This window comes from Barbus barbus, assembly GCF_936440315.1.
Source record: "Barbus barbus genome assembly, chromosome: 29".
Lineage (NCBI taxonomy): Eukaryota > Metazoa > Chordata > Actinopteri > Cypriniformes > Cyprinidae > Barbus > Barbus barbus.
In genome coordinates, this window is record NC_136757.1 from 15,188,187 (window position 1) to 15,212,379 (window position 24,193).

A 24,193-nucleotide genomic window follows, 5' to 3' on the forward strand; every position below is an offset into this window, starting at 1 on the left:
TGTACAGTATTTATCCACCTATCTTTCCACCCACCCACCCACCTAACCTATCTATACACTTAACTCATTGATCTACCTAACCTTATGTACCAACTGAGGTAGCCTACAGTGCATGTCTATCTACTCACCCACCAATCTACCCTATCTACCCACTGACCCACCAATCTATCTGACTAATCTATCTACTCAGACACCTCTCTAAACTATCTATCTACTTACTCACCCACCAGTTTTTCTAACCTATCTATCCATCCGCCAATTTATCTAACCTATCTAGATACCTACCCACATGATCTGTCTAGCCTATCTACCCACTCACCCATCTGACTAACCTACTGTAGATATTTATCTATGCAACTTATCTATCTATCCACCCACCCATCGATCAATGCAACCTACAGTACATATCTATCTACCCACCCACCTATCTAACCACTCACCTGCCAGTTTATCAAACTTATCTATCTACCCATGTACCTATCTAACCACTCAACCACAAATTTATCTAATCTATCTATATACCCACCTGCCTATCTATTTTATCTACTCAGCCACCTCTCTAACCTATCTAGATACCCACCCACCTGATCTGTCTAACCTATCTACCCACTCACCAAACTACAGTAGATGTTTATATATGCAACCTACTGTATCTATCTACCCACCTTCCCATCGATCAATGTAACCTACAGTACATATCTATCTACCCAACCACCTTTCTAACCACTCATCCACCAGCTTATCTAACCTATCTATCTACCAACCCACCTGTCTATACTATCTATATACTCACTCACCCACCCACCAGTTTATCTTGCCTATCTATCTACCCACCCACCTATCTATACTATCTATCTACTCACTCACCCACCAGTTTATCTTAACTATCTATCTACGAATCCACCAATTTATCTAACTTGTCTAACCTATCTACCCACTCACTGATTTGTCTAATCTGCAGTACATATGTATCTACCTACCACTAATCTTTCAACCAATCTACCTAGCCACTGACTATTTAATGTAGATTTCCACCCACCAATCTAATCATCTATCCCTCTGTCCATCCAGCCACCGAATTTGTCTTGTTCCCTTCTAACTATCGTTTAACTTGAATTGAGGAGGCATATACTGTATTAGATTATTGGCATTTTTTTGTAATTGCTTCTCATATGAGCCTCACATTTAAAAGGGATGAGTCCAGAAAGGTGCAAGAGTATGTTCTGAAAACAGATTTAAATACTCAAATGACATACCTTCCTGCACTGCTTGGAAAGGGTTGTTTCCATCTACAAACTCCACGGACACAGTGATCTTCTCTGTCTCCAGTATCTCGTTGTTGAGGTTGAGATCTGCCACCGCCATGCGGAACACCTCATCATCCTTTTTGGCAGTCTCATCAAAAATGGCCCCTAAAACAAGAGGATTTGAGGAGATTTATCATACGGTTGACAACAGAACACAGAAACAGAAATTCGAAAAGAACTTAAGCAGAATCTAAACTGCTCCTTAACAGTTTTATCTAATTCCTGACCAAAGTGAATTCTCATGTGAGAATAAAATGTTATTTAGTTTATTTATTTTATTTTATGTTATTTATATCTGTTCAGAGAACATATATCCTGTGCTGTAAACTAACAAACACATCTAAGATGATAATGTAATGCAAATAAAAGGATTTATAAAAAAATTCAATAAAAAAAAAACTGTTATCAAAATAGCTAGCACAGCACAAACATAATCACTATATGCAACATAAAATGAGTTATAGACAGCAAAGCTGTGCCAAAAATCAATGCTTTATTATTATTACTCTGTCTGGCTTCATTCATCACCTTACTTTATTAAGTCAATAAATTAATCCTGGATGAGGTAAAAGAGTATATACCAGCTTTTAAGTAAAGAGACATTTGTAGACTGACAATCATTTTGAGATTCAGGCAAAGTTTTAAAACATGCATATAAATAAACACGCAGTGATCTGTACATACAATATGTGCACGTCAGGTCTCTAAAAGCGCACACAGAGTGGAAATGTTTCTCTGAACAATTTCACCTATACTTGTTGGTCTCTACAGATCCAGCTGCAACTGAAAACAGTATTTCGGGGCCTAAAATTTAATCTTGTATATCTATGTACAAGGAAATTGAATCTTGTCGACCTGTATACATGAGAGCTACGTCAAAAAATTGTCAACCCTCAGCGGTACGTGGGAAGTAGGCTGAAGCAGAGTATTTTCACAGTACGTGGGGACAAATTGGTGCTCTTTCAATGAGTGGCACACAGGAGATAGTCAATGTACCCATATCACATTAGAGTCTGTGGTCAGGCAACAGGCCAAGTCAAGACACTACCTGCAGGACACTGTGAACACTGTCAGGCCTTTAACAAGAAATATCTCAGAAAAACACTCACTTTGTCTCCAATCCTCTGCAAAACATCATAATGGGTCTTTTATCTGAGGACAGAATAGAGTTGCCATAGAAACAAAACTCAAGGTGGAAGCTTCTAAAGCCGCATATTTCATTCGTAGCGATGGGCAGTGCTGTAGATGGGGGTATTATGCTCAAGCCCATGCGCATCTGCTTTGATTTGCTAAGCCAACTATATTTTATTTGCAAAACCATCTATATTTCAAAATTCAGTTAGGTTGGACAGAGAATCTGTTGTAACCGCAAAAGCTACTTTCTTAATGAGTAAATTTGTAATAATACTAAAACATCCTTAAAATATACATTTATTTGAAGGGAAAAACTGAATTGCATAAGATATTATACAAATATTTTTTTCCTAAAAGATTTTTTCTTTAGAAAATTTACTAAGTTTTCTTTGAATTTTTTTTGCAATTCAAAATACATTATTTGAATTCAAGCCTTCAATACTTCAATATCTTTAATTGTTCCTCAAATAAACTTACCTTGTTGTAAGGATGTTTAAATTTTTTAATGGAAAACAAGACAAACATACTCATTAAGAAAATGTTTTTTTGCTGAGAACTTGCATGTCAATATCAAGCACCTTGTTGTCATGTTTCATAATGTTTAAAAACAGAAAAGACCGACGGCTCAGGATGCTTGAAAATGAAAAATAAAAAATAAAAATCTTGAAAGGACACAGATGCTTGTTTAAATTGCGGAAAAGACTTCCTCAAGCACTTAGGTAGCGTGATTGAGAACAAAACGCAATTCCACAATAAAGTGCTCAAGAGCCTGTAGCAAGTCCTCATAAGCAACACTGGCCAGATTAATATCCTACAGCCACTCTCAAGAGGAATAAAGCAACAGGAATCAAATTCTTGCCTGTCTTAATCAGTCCTACTTCCTATCCCGTGGGGGCTTCTCTTCTTCGGATGAGTGAGAGAGTGTAAGTGTGTGCAATTATGAGAGGGTAGTTGCGAATTCTGATTTACAAGCTGCTGGATTGCGGCTCTAAACAGGCAGAGATGCAGCAGCTCTTGGGCAATTGAGTTGTGTTGTAAGATTGAGTTGTAATCTTAATTAGATGGCGGCGCGGCAGTAGCGGGCAGGAGTCTGTGCTAGGCTAAAAACAAACCCTAGCCGGCCGGCTCTCCCGTCCATCATTCTATCCAACGTCTGTTCCCTGGACAATAAGCTGGACTACATCCGACTCCAGCAGGCTACACAGCGTGAGGTTAGAGACTGCTGTGTCTTTGTTTTTACGGAGACATGGCTCAGCGACAGAGTACCGGACGCCGCTATTCAGCTGGATGGACTAGCCTCGTTTCGCGCCGACAGAAATGCAGCTCTGTGCGGTAAGACTCGCGGTGGCGGCTTGTGTGTTTACATCAACACAAAATGGTGCAAGAACTCTGTGCTGGTCTCTAGTTACTGCTCATCGCTGGTGGAGTTTGTGATTGTTAGATGCAGACCTTTTTATTTACCACGGGAATTCACCACTGTTTTCATTATCGGAGTATACATTCCACCTAGCGCTAATGCTAAGGAAGCGCTATGGGAATTGTGTACAAAGATTAGTGAACTGCAAAATATACACCCGGATGGACTGGTTATTGTTGCTGGAGATTTTAACCATGCAAATCTCAAGTCAGTGCTTCCTAGATTCCATCAGTATGTGGACTTTGCAACGAGAGGGGAAAACACGCTGGATCTTGTTTATACAAACATCCCCGGCGCATATCGGGCAGAGCCCCGCCCCCACCTCGGCTACTCAGACCACATCTCTGTGATGCTAATTCCAGCATACAGACCACTCGTCAGGCGTTCAAAATCGGTTCTGAAGCAGGTGAAAACCTGGCCAGCAGGAGCCATCTCTGCTCTTCAGGACTGTTTCGAGAACACTGACTGGAACATGTTTAGGGAGGCTGCAACTTACGGCGACTTAACTGACTTGGAGGAGTACACGTCATCAGTGACCAGTTACATCAATAAGTGCACCGATGACGTTACTGTCTCCAAGAGTATTATTTTACGATCCAACCAGAAACCGTGGATTACTGCAGAAGTGCGTGCACTTCTGAGAAGCCGAGACTCTGCCTTCAAAACGGGAGACATGGTGGCCCTTAGAAGAGCAAGGACCAAACTTTCTCGGGCTATCAGAGAGGCGAAGCGCGCGCATGCCCAGAGAATTCACAATCACTTCAGGGACAGCGGCGACACACGGCGCATGTGGCAGGGATTACAAGCTATCACAAACCACAGGATGACAACACCTGCCTGTGACGGTGACGGCTCCCTTCCAGATGCGCTGAACAACTTCTATGCTCGGTTTGACAGACAGAACGTTGTGGCGGCGAGGAAGTCCACCCCTCCGCTGAACGATCAGGTGCTATGTCTCACTACAGCTGATGTGAAGAAAACTCTACGCAGAGTCAACCCACGTAAAGCTGCTGGACCAGATAACATCTCAGGCAGAGTGCTCAGAGAATGTGCGGAAGAGCTGGCAGATGTTCTTGCCGACATCTTCAACATTTCTCTGAGCAGCGCCGTCGTTCCCACGTGCTTCAAGGCCACCACCATCATTCCCGTGCCCAAGAAATCTTCTGTGTCCAGTCTCAATGACTACCGTCCCGTTGCACTTACACCTACCATCATGAAGTGCTTCGAGCGGCTCGTCATGAGACATATCAAGACCCTGCTGCCCCCCTTACTGGACCCACTGCAATTTGCGTACCGTCCTAATCGCTCAACGGATGATGCCATATCCATTACACTCCATCTTGCCCTCACACACTTGGACAAGAAGGACACATACGTTCGAATGCTGTACATGGATTTTAGCTCAGCATTTAACACTATCATCCCCCAACAACTGATCGGGAAGCTGAACCTGTTGGGTCTGAACACCTCCCTCTGCAACTGGATCCTGGACTTTCTGACCGGACGGCCTCAGTCAGTACGGATCGGAAACTGTACCTCCAGCACCATCTTACTGAACACTGGGGCCCCACAAGGCTGTGTGCTTAGTCCCCTGCTGTTCACACTGCTGACTCATGACTGTGTAGCAACACACAGTTCGAATTACATCATTAAGTTCGCTGATGATACGACCGTGGTGGGTCTCATTAGCAAGAACGACGAGTCAGCGTACAGAGAGGAAGTGCAGAGGCTAACGGACTGGTGTGAAGACAACAACCTGTCTCTGAATGTTGATAAGACAAAAGAGATGGTTGTTGACTTTAGGAGGACACAAGGCGTCCATTCTCCGCTGAGCATCGATGGCTCCTCTGTGGAGATCGTCGAAAGTACCAAATTCCTGGGCGTTCACCTGGAGAATGACCTTAGCTGGTCTCTCAACACCAGCTCCCTGCACAAGAAAGCCCAACAGCGCCTCTTCTTTTTGAGAAAACTGAGAAAGGCCCAGCTTCCACCACCGATCTTGACCACCTTCTATAGAGGGACTATCGAGAGTATCCTGAGTGGCTGCATCACTACCTGGTTTGGGAATTGTGCCATATCGGACCGAAAGACCCTACAGCGGATAGTGAGGACAGCGGAGAAGATCATCGGGGTCTCTCTCCCCTCTATTGAAGACATCTACACCACACATTGTATCCGCAAAGCCACCAGCATTGTGGCTGATCGGACACACCCCTCTCACACATACTTCACACTCCTGCCATCTGGAAAAAGGTACCGAAGCACTCGGGCACGCACAACCAGATTGTGCAATAGTTTTTTTCCACAAGCCATCCATCTTCTCAACAAAAAAGGGACTGGACTGATAAACATGCACGCACACACGCACAAACATTATCACTTAGCTTAAACTCAACTATCTCAAAACATTGAGACTGGACTGACTGATTAACATAAGTGCAAACACACTGACATACACTACAAAACTATTACATCAACACATCAACTTACACATCAACTTGTAAAGGCTCTTTCTGCACAATATTTATTAATAGGACTACGCTTTGCACTAAAGTGTTAAATTCTCCTAAATTCTAAAATGTATACTGGTTTTGCACTACCTCATTTTACGTACACTTTATGTTGTTTGTTGTAAATCTACGTTGTTATTTTATGTTGTTAAATCTATGTTGTAAATTTATGTTGTATGTAGCACTTTGGTTCTGGAGGAACGTTGTTTCGTTTCACTGTGTACTAACTATATATGGTTGAAGTGACAATAAAGCCTACTTGAACTTGAACTTGTGAGGCAAAAAAACTTCATCAAATAAATCTAAGAGCAAAGAAATAGCACTCTGTCTGGCTCATGCTGACACATCAAGGGCAACTAGACTCATATAGCCACAGAGTTCTGTGTCACTGTATAACAACATCAGGTCACAATAGCATGGGTGGTTCTAACAATGTCGTCCAATTTTAACTAGCCATTTCCCAAGAGAAGAGATCTTTGAGAAAATCTGATAAATAAAAATATAAGAACACAAACTGACTAGCCAACAATTAGCAATTTGCATTAAGTTGCCCCTGATGCAACGTCTTGCCACCCAAACAACTTATTTATACAGTTATCTACTAGTAACCAGTTTTGGTTTGATTGCATTAGTTTATTATAATCTGCAAATAACAAATTCTTGTACCTGGTGTGATAAAATGATCTTATTTTTTAGTTGCTACTAACCACTACAGGTAAATAACTAGAGGAATAACAAAGCTAAAACTACTTGCATTACAATTCAATGTGTTTATGAATACGTAAAGAACAGTAGAGTAAATTAATCTTAAATTAAAATCATATGATAAATATGACCTCGTTGAATGACTGTATCAGTCACACTCTATTTTAAGGTCCAATTCTCACCATTAATAAACCATGAACGTTTGCCCTAATAGTCTCCTAATTTGTTGTTTATTAATAGTTAGTAAGGTAGTTGTTGAGTTTAGGTATTGGGTAAGATTAGGTATGTAGAATATGGTCATGCAGAATATTGCTTTATAAGTACTAATAAGTCGATATGTTATTAATAGGCATGCTAATAAGCAACTAGTGAGAATTGGTCCCTATACTAAAGTGTTACCAGTGTATCCTCCAGTAAAGCTAGTCTTGACATGCCACTGATCAAGTAATAGTCATAAATTGTTAAATTCACAGGACAATCAAAAGGCAAAAATCTTTGAGATTCAACTGATGTTAAAAAAAAAAAAAACTAAAAAAAAAGATTATGAACATGGAACAATGCAGCAATAATTCTGTCACACTGATGACAATAACACACTGATCTTCTCAAACAATGTCAAATTCATTGGAGGAAGAGCTTGGATAATTGGCCTTAAGCGGATATTACAATGTGTTCTCTCTCAGCGAACTGCCATGACCTGAAGAAAATGAAAGACGACTTCTTCCCTGCTACACTTCAGTCAGAGCAGCTAGAGGCTTTATATTGGTGCACACTGTCAAGCCTGTCACTGTTAGACAGTTTGAGAGGACCACAGCTGGGTGAAAAGTCTCCGCAGTTCACCCTGTCTTGCAAACCCTAGTAAGTAGGGTGGAAGTGTAATGGAGCTACGACACATGTTGCATTTGCAAACAAATTGCTGTTTGAAAACTCTCTTGGTGAGTCTTGGGAGGCCTGTAATACCTGGAGAGAGGTATCCATAAGCATTCATCTTATTATAAGGCACTGCTCAAATAGCGTGGGACCCCCTGGAAGCCTGAACTTTTTCTCATGGGCACTGCATTCCAAACACTTTACTAGCGACTATCCACAGCTGTTCAAAGGCAGCAGATGCAGCAAAAATATATACTACAGACCAAAGGTTCTGAATGATTAAGATTTTTTTATGTTTCTGAAAGAAGTTTCTTATGCTCACCAAAGCTGCATTAATTAGATAAAAAATACTGCAAAAACAGTAATATTACGAAATATTATGACTACTGGTTTTCTATTTTAATATATTTTAAAACATTTTATTCCTGTCATAGCAAAACTAAATTTTCAGTAGCCATTTCTCCAATCTTCTTCAGAAATCTTTATAATATGCTGATTTGGTGCTCAATTATTATCATTGTTTTTGGTACTAGGTTATTATTCTTGAAGATGGTTATTGCTGCTAATATGTTTACAATACATTTTTTTCAGGATTCTCTCATGAATTGTAACATTTATTTGAAATATGTTGTAACATTATAAACTTTACTGTCATTTTTGATCAATTTAAAATATCCTTGCTGAATAGAAGCATTATCTTGCTTCCCTGACACTTAGCCCCAACATTTGAATGGCTTTAAACAAAATAAGAAATCTTATTTTTATTTTTAATAGAAATTTTGTGTTACAATATACACTACTATTAAAAAGTTTGGAGTCAGTATTTTGTTTTTCCCCTTTTTTTTTTAAAGAAATTAATACTTTTATTCAGCAAGGATGTGTTAAATGGATAAAAAGTGAAAGTAAAGACTTATATTGTTAGAAAAGATTTATATTTTGTATAAATGCTGTTCTTTTTAACTTTTTATTCATCAAAGAATCAAAGAAAAAAGTATCACAGGTTCCAAAAAAATATTAAGCAGCCCAACAGCTTCAACACTGATAATAAATCAGCATATTAGAATGATTTCTGAAGGATCATGTGACACTGAAGATTGGAGTATGGCTGCTGAATTCAGCTTTGCCATCACAGGAACAAATAACATTTATAAATATATTAAAATAGAAAACAGTTATTTTAAATGTCAATATTTCACAATATTATTTTTTTTTTTTACTGTTTTAAATAAATGCAGACTTGATGATTTTTGTCAATAGAGAAAGATCAGAGAGGCCAAATTAGACCATACTAAGCAGCCAAAGCTTGACCTCTTTGGTCAATCAGATCAATACTCTTCAGTACGCCAGTTAGGATAAAGTACACAAGGATAAAGTACTCACAACCCCGATCCCCCCTTGTGGTCTTCAGTGATGATGAAGACAGCTCAGCCATTGGCAAGCCCTGATGATGATGATGATGCATTAGATTGCGATGGCATGAGGATTCCACATCTTACGAGCAAATTTACGGCCATAGGGGCGCGTCTCTAAAAAGAACGGCCGGTTTGCAGTGACACCTCTGAGACAAGGCGGATTAATGAGCTTTGCAGACCACTGAGTGCAGTAATGGCCTGATATAACATGTGATATAAAAACAGCAACACCGTGCACTGTTTATCATACTGGCAGCGGCCCGCCACGCACTGTCAGCCATTAATAACTCTCAATTTTTGCTTTGCAGTCATGTGAACCTCTTGTCGTCTGCCAGCATGCAAACAAACGGTGCTGTTCTGGCTTTTGTTTGAGGATGTATGTGGTCTACCCTCAAGCCTGTCATTAAACTGTCATGAACGACTGGCAACCCGCTGTGGTTATTTGCAGTTATTTTTAACAAAGCCCATCATCACCATATTAAAACAATGATGACACCCCTGCTGGAAAGACCTGCATAAATATGCTGTGTTTTGGACGCTGATTCCCACCATGGGATGCTGGTGTGCAGGTGTCCCGACCACGCTGCTTAACTAGTTTAGCTAGAGACTGCGTTGAGGCAAAGAAATATAACTGATTTACATTCAGTAAATGCAGACTGTTCTGTCCCTGTTTTCTTAATTTATTTGCCTTGCAGTTTTAAGACCTCAGAAAAACACTTGTTTACACAATGACCAGAACAACTGAAGAGTTCCGTCTGAAATGTTCATCTAAAATGAGCATTTTTATCAGGCTCCTATGTTTAGGTTCAGTAATTTTACTCTAATGGCAATGTATAGGTAATTTTCCATGCAATTAAAGTGAAATAACTGAACCTAAATATAGGAGAGTGATAAAAAATGCACATTTTAGAAGAAAATTTCAGAAGGCATTTAGAGGCTTTTGCATCTGAACTCTTCAACTGTATTTGCAATATGTGCGTTTGCCTTTGCTGAAAAAAAGGCCTGGATCAGATCCGAGCTTAACAATGGCTTCACAGTTCTTCAGTGTGAAAAGCTGATTGGTTTTTGCCAAGCCTGAGTGATGAAGTTCCTTTAAGGCAAATCAGCCCACTCTGAAGTCATATTTTTAACACCCCTAGGCCATGTGAGCTCCTATCTACTTGAATGGGGAAAGATTGAAATCTCTGTTGCTTGATGAAATTGTGCTTCAATAATATATTTCAAATCAAGAATAAAATCTGACAATTGTATAGCAATTTATTGTGCTTCTGAAACTCAAATCATGAAAAAAAAAGGAAAAAAAACAAGATTTTTCAGGCAAGCCAAGTTCAAGGGATAGTTCACCCAAAAATCAATATTTTGTCATCATTTACTCATTGTCATGTCTTTCCAAACCTGTATCTGTTTCTTTCTTATGTTGAACATAAAATAAGATATTTTGAAGAATGCTAGTAATCAAACAGTTGATGGTCCCCACTGACTTCCATAATATTTCTTTCCCTACTATGGAAGTCAATGGGGACTGTAGTAGTGAGTGGGGCGGGGCCGAGAGCCGTGGGAGCGGAACGAGGCCGGTGGAGTGAATGATAATGAGCTACACCTGCGCCACTCACCGGTCTTGAGTCCCACGGAGGAGCTCCGGAAGGATAAAAGGAGGAGTGATGACAGTGGAAGACGAGAGAGGACCAGGCCTGGATTTTATTTTGTGTTTTGTGTGCGGCAGTCGTCCGTGAGGGGCAGCCGCTGTACTTTTACGCTTGTTTATTTTTGTTATTAAATTCTTAAATGTTTGCCGGTTCCCGCCTCCTTCTTCCCGACCTACGAACTTTGTTACAGGGACCAACAACTGTTTGATATACAACCAAACAAACAACAACCAAAAATATCTTCTTTTGTGTTCAACATAAGAAAGAAACTCATACAGGTTTAGAACGACATGAGGGTGAGTAAATGATGACAAATTGTTCATTTTTGGGTGAACTATTCTGTGCTCACTAAAAATACACTTTAAATATGTTTTTAGCTCTTTTTTGGCCTCGTTTTCAGTAAAAAATATTTGAAATCTCTCAAAAGATATAATTTTATTTGGGAAGCAAGACCACATAAGTTATTAAGTTTTCATATACTGTATCTTAATTTTAAACATATTTTGACATTTTCTTGCTTGTTAACTTGTTCTTACTTGATAATAGGACTAATAATTCTTACAAATCCTAATATCTTATGCACTGCAGCTTCTCATGTAAATGTATCTTGTTTCAAATAATTATAAGACAATTAAAAACTCATTTAAAAAAAAAAAATATATATATATATATATATATATATATATATATATATATATATATATATATATATATATATATATATATATATATATATATATATATATATATATATATATATATATATGTGTGTGTTTCTTTTTTGTAATGCACACATTAGAGCAAACAATTGTCTCTTTTAACCTGGTATACTGAGAATTACAATTGGAAGATCTAGCTCATCTCCTACCCTGACTATTTTAAGTCCCCCATGTATTTATCGATGACAGTAACCCTGTTGGAAATTAACAGCTTTAAATCAGCCTAATTTAACTCCTAGCTGCAGTCAAGCAAAAATCTGTATTGCCAGATGAACCAGTTTTCACATGTGTAAAGAAACTATATCAAAATGTCAATTAGCTCTTTTAACTGAAAGCCAGGACTTTCATTCCTACAGTGTCATACTAACCCTTACAATTGGCGTGCAAATCATCTTGTGCCATATGAAACCCAAAACCACAGTCTAAATCAAGAAGTAAAACCGTTTTCATGCAAAATAAGTAATTGAGTGTGTAACGGTGGTGCCTCCCCTGGCTTTCTACCAGATTAATTTTCATTTAAGTTTTTAAGTTCGGGCGCCAGACAAAGATAAAACTTTGTCAATTTTTTCCTCCGGATAGCTCAGAATTAAAAACCACTGATTACAAAAGATGCAGTCTGGGAGACAATGAAGCACATACCAAGAACCCATAGTTCATGTTCAAAAGTGTACATTTAATTCCTTCGACAATGAATTTTATCCACCAGACACATAATATTAATCCTTGTCATTTACACTACACCATAAACAAAAACAAAACAATGCACCATTCACCAATTTCTTTCCAGAGGATGACGAAAACTCAGTCCCACACGAGCCACTGGCAAGTTTAAGCGCACTTCAATATTTTTCAAAAACAGTTCAAAATGGGAGAAAAAAAACAACAACAACAACAATCCCGTTCAAAAAAAAAAACATAAAAAAAACTGCTTATGAGCGTGAACAAATATGTAACTGTACGTGCGGTGCAAAAAGTCATGTATGTATGGCGTTTGTGTTTGGGGTGAGTGCATGGGATTTGTACCACGTTTTCCTGGACTTCGTCTTCGCTCGAAATTCCCGGATTTTTCTGGAGAGTACCTTTTGTTTGCGCAATAGATCCCAGAACGATCACTGTGGCGTCAAACCCACGGAAGCACAAACCCGTGCCGGCAGCTGGACCAGAGATACGGCATGTAACCATATCAGCCACTCATACTTCGTTGTCCGCTTCAGGAAATCAAACCACCTGTTCCGTTCACTGCTACTTGTTTCCCCTTTTCGATCTCCGTAGCAGAACGAATTCACTTGTGCATCGGCAGATCACAGCAAAAGAGCACACAGCAATAGAGCACACAGCCATAGAGCACACAGCCACCCACAGTCTCTTACGCCACCTCTCATAACGAGCCACGCTCTCACATCAGGTGCGCTGGAAACGCACTCGCACCACCTCTGCTGTCGTCACATCCCTTCGTCGCTTCTCCATTCCCCTTTTAAACAGTCAATATCAATTTGCTGTCGAGACAACCAGTTAATTAGTGGCTACACGTTACGTTTCGCCACATTCCCCCCCCTTTGGAAAAACAACACATAAGTGTTGACTAGAATCCCAAGAAATCTTCCTCATCTGAGGACTCCAGGAATATCTCCTGCAATTTCTTCTGCTCTCTCAACTCTAACTCCTCTGCTGTGGGAAAACAGGGCTTTAGGTTGCACACATTCACTATTCGCACATCCTCTCCTGAGGATTCCAGTGCTACTCTGTAATTCAGTGATCCCATCTGTTGGACGATCCGATATGGGCCCTTCCACTTTGGGGCTAACTTGGCACTGAAATGGCGTTTAGCACTGGATTGTGGAAAATTCCGGACCCAGACTCGATCTTTCTCATGGAAGAATAGATCTCGTCTGTTTTTGTTGTAGTTTCGTAACTGTCTGGTCTGTGCTTTCTTACAGTTCTCCTTGGCCTTCCTTTGAAGTTCTGACAATTGGTACACAACGTCATATGAAGGACCAGAGGGAGTAAGATTGCATCCATGTAAAATTTTGTCTAATGGACTGTGGATTTTCCTACCCAGATGGAGCTCAGCAGGTGACATTCCAATAGATTCCTGAACAGCAGTGTTGATAGCAAAACGTAGTTCTGGTAAATAATGATCCCAACTCCTATGATTGTCTTCTACATAGGCAGATACCATTTGCTTCAAGGTTCTATTTACTCTTTCAGTCATGTTGGTTTGTGGATGGTAAGCTGTGGTTCGTTTAGGGATCACACTCCATTGGCTACATAGTGCAGTGAAGAGGGATGAGGCGAATTGTGTTCCTTGGTCTGACAAAATGTAATCAGGCACACCCCATCTGGTAAGTATTTCTTTCCTCAGAATTTCAGCAATGGCTGATGCTGTGGCATGTCTCAGAGGAAACAGCTCTACCCATCGGGTAAAGTAGTCTACAAAGACGAGCAGGTATTCATATTGTTTGGAACTTTTAGGTAATGGTCCCATGATATCTACACCAAGCATCTCACTTGGCCTTGAAGTGATAATGGGTTGCATTTTACCAGCAGGTTTCCTATTGTCACCCTTTATGGTTTGACATTTAATGCAGTTCTTGACATATCTTTTTACGTCAGTCCACATACCTTGCCAATATGCAACATCTTGCACTCTTTTGTAGGTTTTAAAGATACCAAGATGACCACTCAACGGGTTGGAATGGTAATACTGAAGAAGGGTGGACACCAGACTCTGAGGTATAACTACCCGATACCGACTCTTACCTTCTGACAGGTGAGTGATGTGGTATAACTTGTCTTCCAACACTGCATACTGTCCGTTTTCAGGAGTTTGATGCTCTGCTAAAAGCTGAAAAACCTTAGTGATTTCAGAATCATTATGTTGTTCACTCCAGATAGTTTCAGGAGAAATTGGGAATACCGAATCCTCTCTCTTATTCGTGTACATATTACACTCAGGTACATTATGTACTCGAGAAAGAGCATCGGGGGCAACATTCAACATTCCCTTCCGGTATTCCAACACAAAATCAAACCTTTGTAGTCGAAGTGCCCATCGAATGAGTCGACTGGTTGTTTTGGTGGAATTCATTACCCACTGTAGAGAAGAATGATCTGTGACAACGGTAAACAGTCGATGCTCCAGATAGTGTTGCCACTTCTCAAGAGCCCAGACTACAGCAAGGCACTCTTTCTCTGTAGTGGAGTAATTTATTTCAGCTTTATTCAAGCTACGACTGGCATACGCAATCACCTGTTCACTGCCTTGTTCTTTTCGTTGAGTCAGGATAGCGCCTAATCCATTATCACTTGCATCAGTATATACAGTGAATGGCAACTGCAACTGTGGATGCCCCAGAACTGGTGGTGATGAAAGACAAGCTTTCAAGTGATCAAAGGCTTGTTGACATTGATGCGTCCACTGGAATGACTTGTTTTTTTTCTTCAGAGCATTGAGCGGTTCAGCAATCTGAGAGAAGTTTGGCACGAATCGGTGATACCAGCCGGCTAATCCCAGGAATCGTTGGACTTCCTTAAGATTCTTCGGGACTGGATAAGTATGAATAGCCTCTACTTTGCTTGAATCAGCAGTCACTCCTTGACTGTTGACAACATGACCCAGGAAGAAAATCTCATGAAGACAGAGTTTGCATTTTCTCAGGTTCAGTGTTAAACCAGCAGACTGCAACTTTTCCAAAACGACCTGAATGTCTGCAAAGTGTTGTTCCATCGTGGAAGAATAAATGATAATGTCGTCAATGTAGACGAAACATATGACTCCCAACAATTCCCTTAAGACAATTTCCATAAGTCGCTGGAACGTTGCTGGTGCATTTTTAAGTCCAAAAGGCATAACATTAAAATGATATAGCCCACCTGACGTGATGAATGCGGTCTTCTGTTTGCTTGCCGGTTCCATCGGAACTTGCCAATACCCACTGTTGAGATCCAAAGTTGAGAATATTGTTGCACCAGAGAGGGATTCCAGAATTTCTGTGATGTTTGGTAGTGGATATGCATCACATTCAGTGATAGCATTGACTTTCCGATAGTCAACACAGAACCTGAGACTTCCGTCCTTTTTTGGTACTAGGACGACTGGTGAGGACCAAGCAGAATATGATGGTTCAATAATACCAGCATTCAACATGTCTTTAATGTGCTCTTTAACTATAGTTTGCTTGACAGGTGAGAGTCGATAGGGACGCTGTTTAATAGGCACTTGCTGATGAAGGTACAGACAATGTTCCAGAACATTAGTTCGTCCTGGTCGAAGGGTGCATACAGTGGAGTAGAATTCCAGGATCTGGCGAAGCTGATTGTCTTCGTTGATTGGCAAGTTAGCTTCTTTGATCAATCTGTCAATCCAAACTAGATCCTCAGCAAGTGTAGAAACCATATCTCTTGATACTATTATAGGTAAGGGTGGTGGAACAGCACTTAGAAGGGTCAGATTCTGTTGAGATCTGGTTAACTGCTGGGGGCTCAATGAGTTCAGAGAATAATGTGTTCTGCTTGCCGGAATACTAGCAGGTCCTGGTTGGAAATAGTATTCAGTTCCAGGAGCACTCTTAAAGAAATATTTTCCCTCAGCAATATTAAGTTGAATTTCACTGAGGAAGATAAAATCCAGACCCAAGACAGTTGCATAGGTCAAAGACGTTGAGGTGAGTACTACTGCACGTGTTTTAAAACTCTGATTATGCAGTGTTATCAAAAGGTTGATCCATCCCATGGGAACTTCAGCTTGACCATTTGCCAAATAGAGGGGTCCAGAAGTCCACGGTTGAAGACTTTCTTGCGGGGTAAGTTCCTTCCACAAGCTCTCATGCAAAAGGGTGTAACTGGCTCCGGTGTCAAGAATGGCTTTTCCTTTCCAGGTACCAATGTTTATTGGAATAACCAGTTGTTGGGGTACTGTGCCTTGAATGCTATTGGTGACATGTTTCTTTTTAAAAGGAAATGCACTCTTTATAGCTGAAACCGCATTATTAGTGGAGAAACCTGCAGAATTGTGATTCGGTAGATGTGATTTAGATCTCTTACTTTGAGAAGATTGCATTTGTGGGAATGATTGGGTGACGGATGAAGTGAAATGCGGACAGGTTCCTGGGGAATGATGTCCTTTACAACGCCAGCACTGAACTGCAGCCTTGTCCGATTGCCGGTTTAGAGATGTTTGTGGTGAGACAGATTGCGGTTTATAAGGTAAACTGCTTTCATACCGTTTTTGCTGCTCATAGTCCTTCTCAATTTGATGTCCTAGTTTCACCAACTCCTCTACGGTGAATACTCTGCTGCGGAGCTGACTGGCAAGGTGAGGTTTAATGTTTTTCAGAATCATCTTTACTATTTCGTTTTCAGTCAAGTTTGATTTCCATCTCTTGCACAAAGCTCTGTAACAAAAAGCAAAGTCTCTAATAGGTTCATTCTCTCCTTGAGTTCTTGTTCTCACCCTTTCCGCCAACTCATCTTCATAGTCCTCCGTGAGAAACGCAGAAAGAAAACCAGCCTCAAATTCAGTCCAGGTGAATACGGAGGCACGTGCAACTTCCCACCAATCGCGAGCAGTTCCACACAGGACTGTGCGAAATGTAGCTAAAAGATCTGCCTCTGCTAAAGGATGCAATGCCAGAAAATCGTGACATCGAGTCAGATAGTTTAATGGGTCAGTATCATCAGTTGGTTTTCCAAATGTGGGGAAGGTGAGTTTTAGATAATCCCTTTTAGTTATAGAAGAGGGGATATCTGCAATAGTAGATACTGGGCTTAATGAGGCTTGCACACTAATAGATGAAACTCCTGGTTGAGGTTGAGAAGTTGTCAACTCCTTGATCGGTGTTTGAAGATCTTTAGATAGACCTAAATGCAACTTTTGAGTGTCCCTGCACAAGTCATCCATTTGGGTTTTACATTGATGAAACTCTTTTGTGAGCTGCTGTTGATCGTCTTTCAGACTCTGAAAAGTGACTTTAAGATCCTGCTGAACTTCTGATTGAAACTGCTGGATAAGGAAATGAACTTCAGACACAAGAGTAGCCCCACTTTTGTTTAATTCCTCTTTGATGAAGCGGTGTGTGACTTTAGTCCATTGATCCATCTCGGTCTCCATCTTTTGTTGGTTATCAGCAATGCACTTGAACAACTGTTTCTGATTGTCCTCCATCGTAGCTATTGCGGTTGACATTTGAGTTGAATGATAAACAAACTGATCTTTTACCTCTTGGGTGAATTCTGAAACTGTGGTCTCCTGTCGCTGAAAGGATTTCTTTACTGTGTCCAAGTCTTCTTGTACTCGTTTCATCAGTTGTTGTATCCCTTTTCCAGGTGTTTGTAACTCACGTGGTAACTCCTGTTGCCCCACAGATGAAGACAACTCAGGAGTGGTACAAATCTGCATGGGACTTGCATTCGGGTCCCAGGTGAGATGTTGTATTGGAGTACTGCCAGACCGAATGGATGACACAACCTGCACTTGGGTACCCGGTTGCGATGTTTGAGTGTAATTTGGGGAATATGCTCGAGAGATAATAGGGACTGGTGGCTGCCAGCTGGGAGTTTCCACTTCAGGTACTTCCATCTCAACAAATGTTGAGGGGGAAGATGTATTAGACATATCAGTATGTCAGTGTGTGAGGGAAAAAATAAAAATCAGTAGATAATCAATGGTCTTTGTGTCTTGTTTTTTGGGGTCAAAATAACAAACAGTGTCAAAAATAATAAACTTGGGCAAAACAACAAGTCACGTTTCAACTATGAACCAAAAAAAAAAATTTGACAATGCACCTCAAGTCCAAAAGGCAACAACAAAATGGTAAAGATCACCCTCAAACTTAGCAGTTCAATTTTACAAATGTACAACATTCACAGCAAACCACTTTGAAGTGTTTTTGTAAGCTTTAAACTCAGTTGCACAATTTTAGCTGCACAGTTCACATTCACCATAGGCATGATTCAAAAGTTCACACCAACCCCCAAGTTCACAATTCGTTTGGCAGATCAAAATGAAGTGCAGATTTCAAAAATTTATATATATATATATATATTTTTTTTAACAATACGCAGGTTACATTTTCAAAGCTTAATGTGATTCACTCTCCCCAGACTTCAAAAACAACCTATACATTCTTGAAATGTTAATTTCTTAGGATGTCTGTTTAATTTTAGTTCAAGGTCCCTGCTCGGGCGCCAATTCTGTAACGGTGGTGCCTCCCCTGGCTTTCTACCAGATTAATTTTCATTTAAGTTTTTAAGTTCGGGCGCCAGACAAAGATAAAACTTTGTCAATTTTTTCCTCCGGATAGCTCAGAATTAAAAACCACTGATTACAAAAGATGCAGTCTGGGAGACAATGAAGCACATACCAAGAACCCATAGTTCATGTTCAAAAGTGTACATTTAATTCCTTCGACAATGAATTTTATCCACCAGACACATAATATTAATCCTTGTCATTTACACTACACCATAAACAAAAACAAAACAATGCACCATTCACCAATTTCTTTCCAGAGGATGACGAAAACTCAGTCCCACACGAGCCACTGGCAAGTTTAAGCGCACTTCAATATTTTTCAAAAACAGTTCAAAATGGGAGAAAAAAAACAACAACAACAACAATCCCGTTCAAAAAAAAAAACATAAAAAAAACTGCTTATGAGCGTGAACAAATATGTAACTGTACGTGCGGTGCAAAAAGTCATGTATGTATGGCGTTTGTGTTTGGGGTGAGTGCATGGGATTTGTACCACGTTTTCCTGGACTTCGTCTTCGCTCGAAATTCCCGGATTTTTCTGGAGAGTACCTTTTGTTTGCGCAATAGATCCCAGAACGATCACTGTGGCGTCAAACCCACGGAAGCACAAACCCGTGCCGGCAGCTGGACCAGAGATACGGCATGTAACCATATCAGCCACTCATACTCCGGCTTCGTTGTCCGCTTCAGGAAATCAAACCACCTGTTCCGTTCACTGCTACTTGTTTCCCCTTTTCGATCTCCGTAGCAGAACGAATTCACTTGTGCATCGGCAGATCACAGCAAAAGAGCACACAGCAATAGAGCACACAGCCATAGAGCACACAGCCACCCACAGTCTCTTACGCCACCTCTCATAACGAGCCACGCTCTCACATCAGGTGCGCTGGAAACGCACTCGCACCACCTCTGCTGTCGTCACATCCCTTCGTCGCTTCTCCATTCCCCTTTTAAACAGTCAATATCAATTTGCTGTCGAGACAACCAGTTAATTAGTGGCTACACGTTACGTTTCGCCACAAGTGTAATGGAAATATAAATGAGACTATAGGCACTGTTAATTTGTGTTTGTGAGATTCTTATTATACTGCTGTTACAAGACAAGGAGCTGTGATTGAGTCACGAGTGGTTAAAACTGTTATGTATTCAGCTTTATACCAGGGCCCATTCTCATTCAGGTGACTGTATAACGGTCAGGACTCTGGCTGAAAGAAAAAAAAACACCAGTGAAAGTTCCCCAATTGTCGGCTTGACACGACCTGTGTTGATATGAGCCGCCTGCTGTGCATTACCCTTTTTGAGAGCGATTTGAAAAATATTCCCAAAGACGGCATTTCTTCAGAAAAAGACGCTGCATGCTTCCCTCCCTCAGGCTCCAACGCACTTTCATTATTACAATGTAAATTAATTTCCCTTCATCATTAATGCATTGAGCTGCCAGCTTCCCCTGCCCCTCAAAAGCAATTTCCATCCTGCATTGCTGTCCTTCACCTTTTCCTTTTGCACACATCTTTGCTTCTGACATTTAATCAAACCTGGCTTAAATTGGGCTGCTGAGTCCTCAGACAGATGGGCACGTGAAGACATGACTCCTGTTAGAGAAGGACCCTTTGACATCATTAAGATTCAGAAGTAAGAGTGACAGTCCAACAATGAGTCACGATGTCCACCAGACGGAAAAGCGCAGAAGAATTGAGAGGAGAGGCCGGGGAAAGTGGGACAGACCAAGACTTATTTTCACCTCTGCGTCCAGCTCCCCGCAGCATCCTCGTCGTCTGTATTTGTCGCGAAGAGAGAAGCTGAGCACATATAAAAAAATTCCCAAGGGGCTAAAAAGTTCCCGCACCTGAATCGGGAAAGTGAGTTCATGGCTCTGAGGTCCAAAACCTAAGAGTATCTGTAAGTCAAAGTCTTAACCGCCAGTGATTTTACATGCTTTCCCTAAGGAAACTGGTTTCTGACAAGCTTCAAGGCACCATAATGCATGCTTAATGATCTAGAACAAATTCAAGAGAGCTTTAGACATTACCAGCCAAATATTTAATGCCTATCTTTGAGCTGAAATGGAATCAAGTAGAAAAAAAGTACTTTTAAATTGAATTTACTTAACTACTCCATCAAGTGCAGTGGCATTGTGGGTTTCACATATTTAGAGTAGCTTTTGCTGTTTTATAATGGAAATTGATCGTGAGCCTCGTTTGGATGCTGATTCCCCATTTATTAATTAATATTTTCCCATTGGTCCAAAATGTCAATATGCAGCATTCACCAGTTACATATTGATGCTTTTCCGTCTGCCTTAAATGGTGGCATGCTTCTTTAACACATCCCTATCTGTAACGTCGTTGCCACTAAGAATTTTAAGGAGCTCTTTTTTCATTACATTCAAGGGTGCATTAAATATACCAAGAGCCTTCATACGCAGTCTAAGTTTTTTTCCATTCCAGTCTTTTTATGGACAGTTGAACTTGACATATGGAACAATACAGATGACTCAGCCAGACCGGGACATACTGCATCTTCTGCCCATTTCCGGACGAATTTTCTTTGGCATATTAAGGGTTGCGCTAAATATGATTACTGGGGTCAGAGCCATCATGCCCTCATCAGGAGCACTCTGACATGTTTTTGTGCTTAAGGTGACCCAAGTTTGAACCTCCTTTGCAATCCCGTCCCCCTCTCTCTTTCCCATGTGGCTTCCTGTCTACTCTATTATGTTCTATGGTAGTAAATGCAAAACACTGCAATGCAAAATCTATTGGGGATGGCACACAGTCAAAGAATTGAGGAAATAGAGAGAAAGAGAGAGAGAGTACAGTAACAAATGTACAAACTGTATTTTCTTCAATGCTTCGATTTTTTGTAAACTGACCCAATTTTAGATACAGATGAACAAGGCCAATATATTATATTATTGCATTAAATTGATTAAAATAGAAAAACATTTAAAACATTACAAAAGACATCTATTTCAAATAAAAAGTTTTAATTTCTACTGATGTAAGAATCCCAAAAACACAACTGTTTTCAACATTGATAATAATACATTTCTTGAGCCCCAAATCAGCATATTAGAATTATTTCTGAAGGAAAATCATGTGAAACTGAAGTCACTTCATTTGGATCCTGAAGGATCACGAGACATGTTTTTTTTTTTTTTTTTTTGAAGGCTTGGTAATAATTATTGTATATATAATTGTTGTATATATAAAATACATATAAATAATAGTATCAATACCAAAGATAATTATATCACTAAATGGAAATTCAGATATTTAGACAGTATAATCATGTGTATGTCCATATGGGCAGATTCACGAGTTCACCCTTATATCTAATCTGATAGCAAATACGAGAGGACGAGATGGCGGCGCGTTTAGACGCAGCGACCCGGAGCTCTCCCCTTAGCAGCTTTAGTAACAATAGCGTCAAAACTTATACACGAAAAGCAATCTTGCGTCTAAGGGACTGTTGTTTGGGACGTGCACCGAGTGATTGTGGTTCCATTCCGCTAGAGATTATACGTTCAGCGGCACGCACGAAGATCAACAACAGACCCACTGAGAGGAGATGCAGGCGAAGATGTGAGAGGAAGCAGAAGCGGGGTAAGAGAGCCGGTATCCGAGCAAGGCTACGATTAGCCCCACACAAATCTGCTGTTCCCAGCATCTTCCTCGCTAACACCCGCTCCCTTGTTAACAAGATGGATGACGTGAGATTGCGGGTTACCAACAATTACTTGGATAGCTGCATTACGGTGTTTACGGAGACTTGGCTGCATGAAAACATCCCCGACCTAGCTGCCGAGCTAGCAGGTCGCTCCCTTTACCGTGCAGACCGCACAGCCAATTCCGGTAAGGCAAAAGGAGGAGGGGTGTGTGTCTACATTCATAACAGTTGGTGCACGGACACGGCTGTTATTGAGAGACATTGTTGTCCGGATTTGGAATTTTTAATACTTAAATGCAGACCGTTTTACCTGCCCAGGGAATTTTCAATTGTCTTCATTACTGCCGTTTACGTCCACCCTCGAGCTAATGTTAAGCTAGCCATGGCAAAGCTACATGACTCTATCTGCAAGCAGCAAAACAAACACCCAGAGAGTTTTTTTGTTGTGGCAGGTGATTTTAATCACTCATGTCTAAGGGCTGTTCTGCCCAAATTTTATAAAAATGTGGACATTAAAACAAGGAAAAATAAAACACTGGACCAGGTCTACACAAATGTTTCTGGGGCTTATAAAACTCACCCTTCACCTCATCTTGGACAATCGGATCACTTGTCTTTGTTCTTGACACCAGCCTATAAGCCTCTCATCAGCAGAACAAAACCACAAATCAAGACAATACAGATTTGGACCGAGGAGGTTTCTTCAGCTTTGCAGGACTGTTTTGAAGATACCAAGTGGGAGCTCTTTGACCAGTCAGACCTTGAGCTATACACCACCACAGTCCTGTCTTACATCAATTTTTGTACAGCCACTGTAACCTTGGAAAAACAAATCAAGGTGTACCCCAATCAGAAACCTTGGTTTAACAACAGAGTGCGGGAGTTGCTCAGAGTTCGGGACATAGCACTGAGATCACGAGATAGGGAGGAGTATGGGAGGGCTAGGGCCAACCTAAACAGAGGCATAGCACAAGCCAAGCGGAAGTATAAACAACGGATTGAGGATAACTTCAATGAAAATAATCCCCGTGCCATGTGGCAAGGTGTAAGGAACATCACTGACTATAAGCAGAGCAACAGTCATCCATCCTCCACTGACCCCTCCCTTCCTGATCAGCTAAACACATTCTTTGCCCGCTTTGAGGACAGCTCTAGCAGGAGGTCAGACCCAGATGCAGACACCAGCTTTCCAGAGAGCGATCAGCCATTCACTCTCCAGAATTATCAGGTAAAGAGAGTACTATCCAACATCAACTGCAATAAAGCAACAGGACCAGATGGCGTTTCAGGACGAGTATTGAAGGCATGTGCTAATCAGCTCACTGCAGTATTCACACACATCTTCAACCTGTCGTTACGGCAGGCCACTGTTCCCACCTGTCTGAAAACTGCTACTATAATCCCCATACCCAAAACCTCTGCTATTACCAGCATGAATGATTACCGGCCAATTGCTCTCACCCCAGTGATTATGAAATGCTTTGAGAGACTGGTTTTGTCCCATATCAAAGCATGTATCCCTCCTGATCTTGACAAACACCAGTTTGCATAT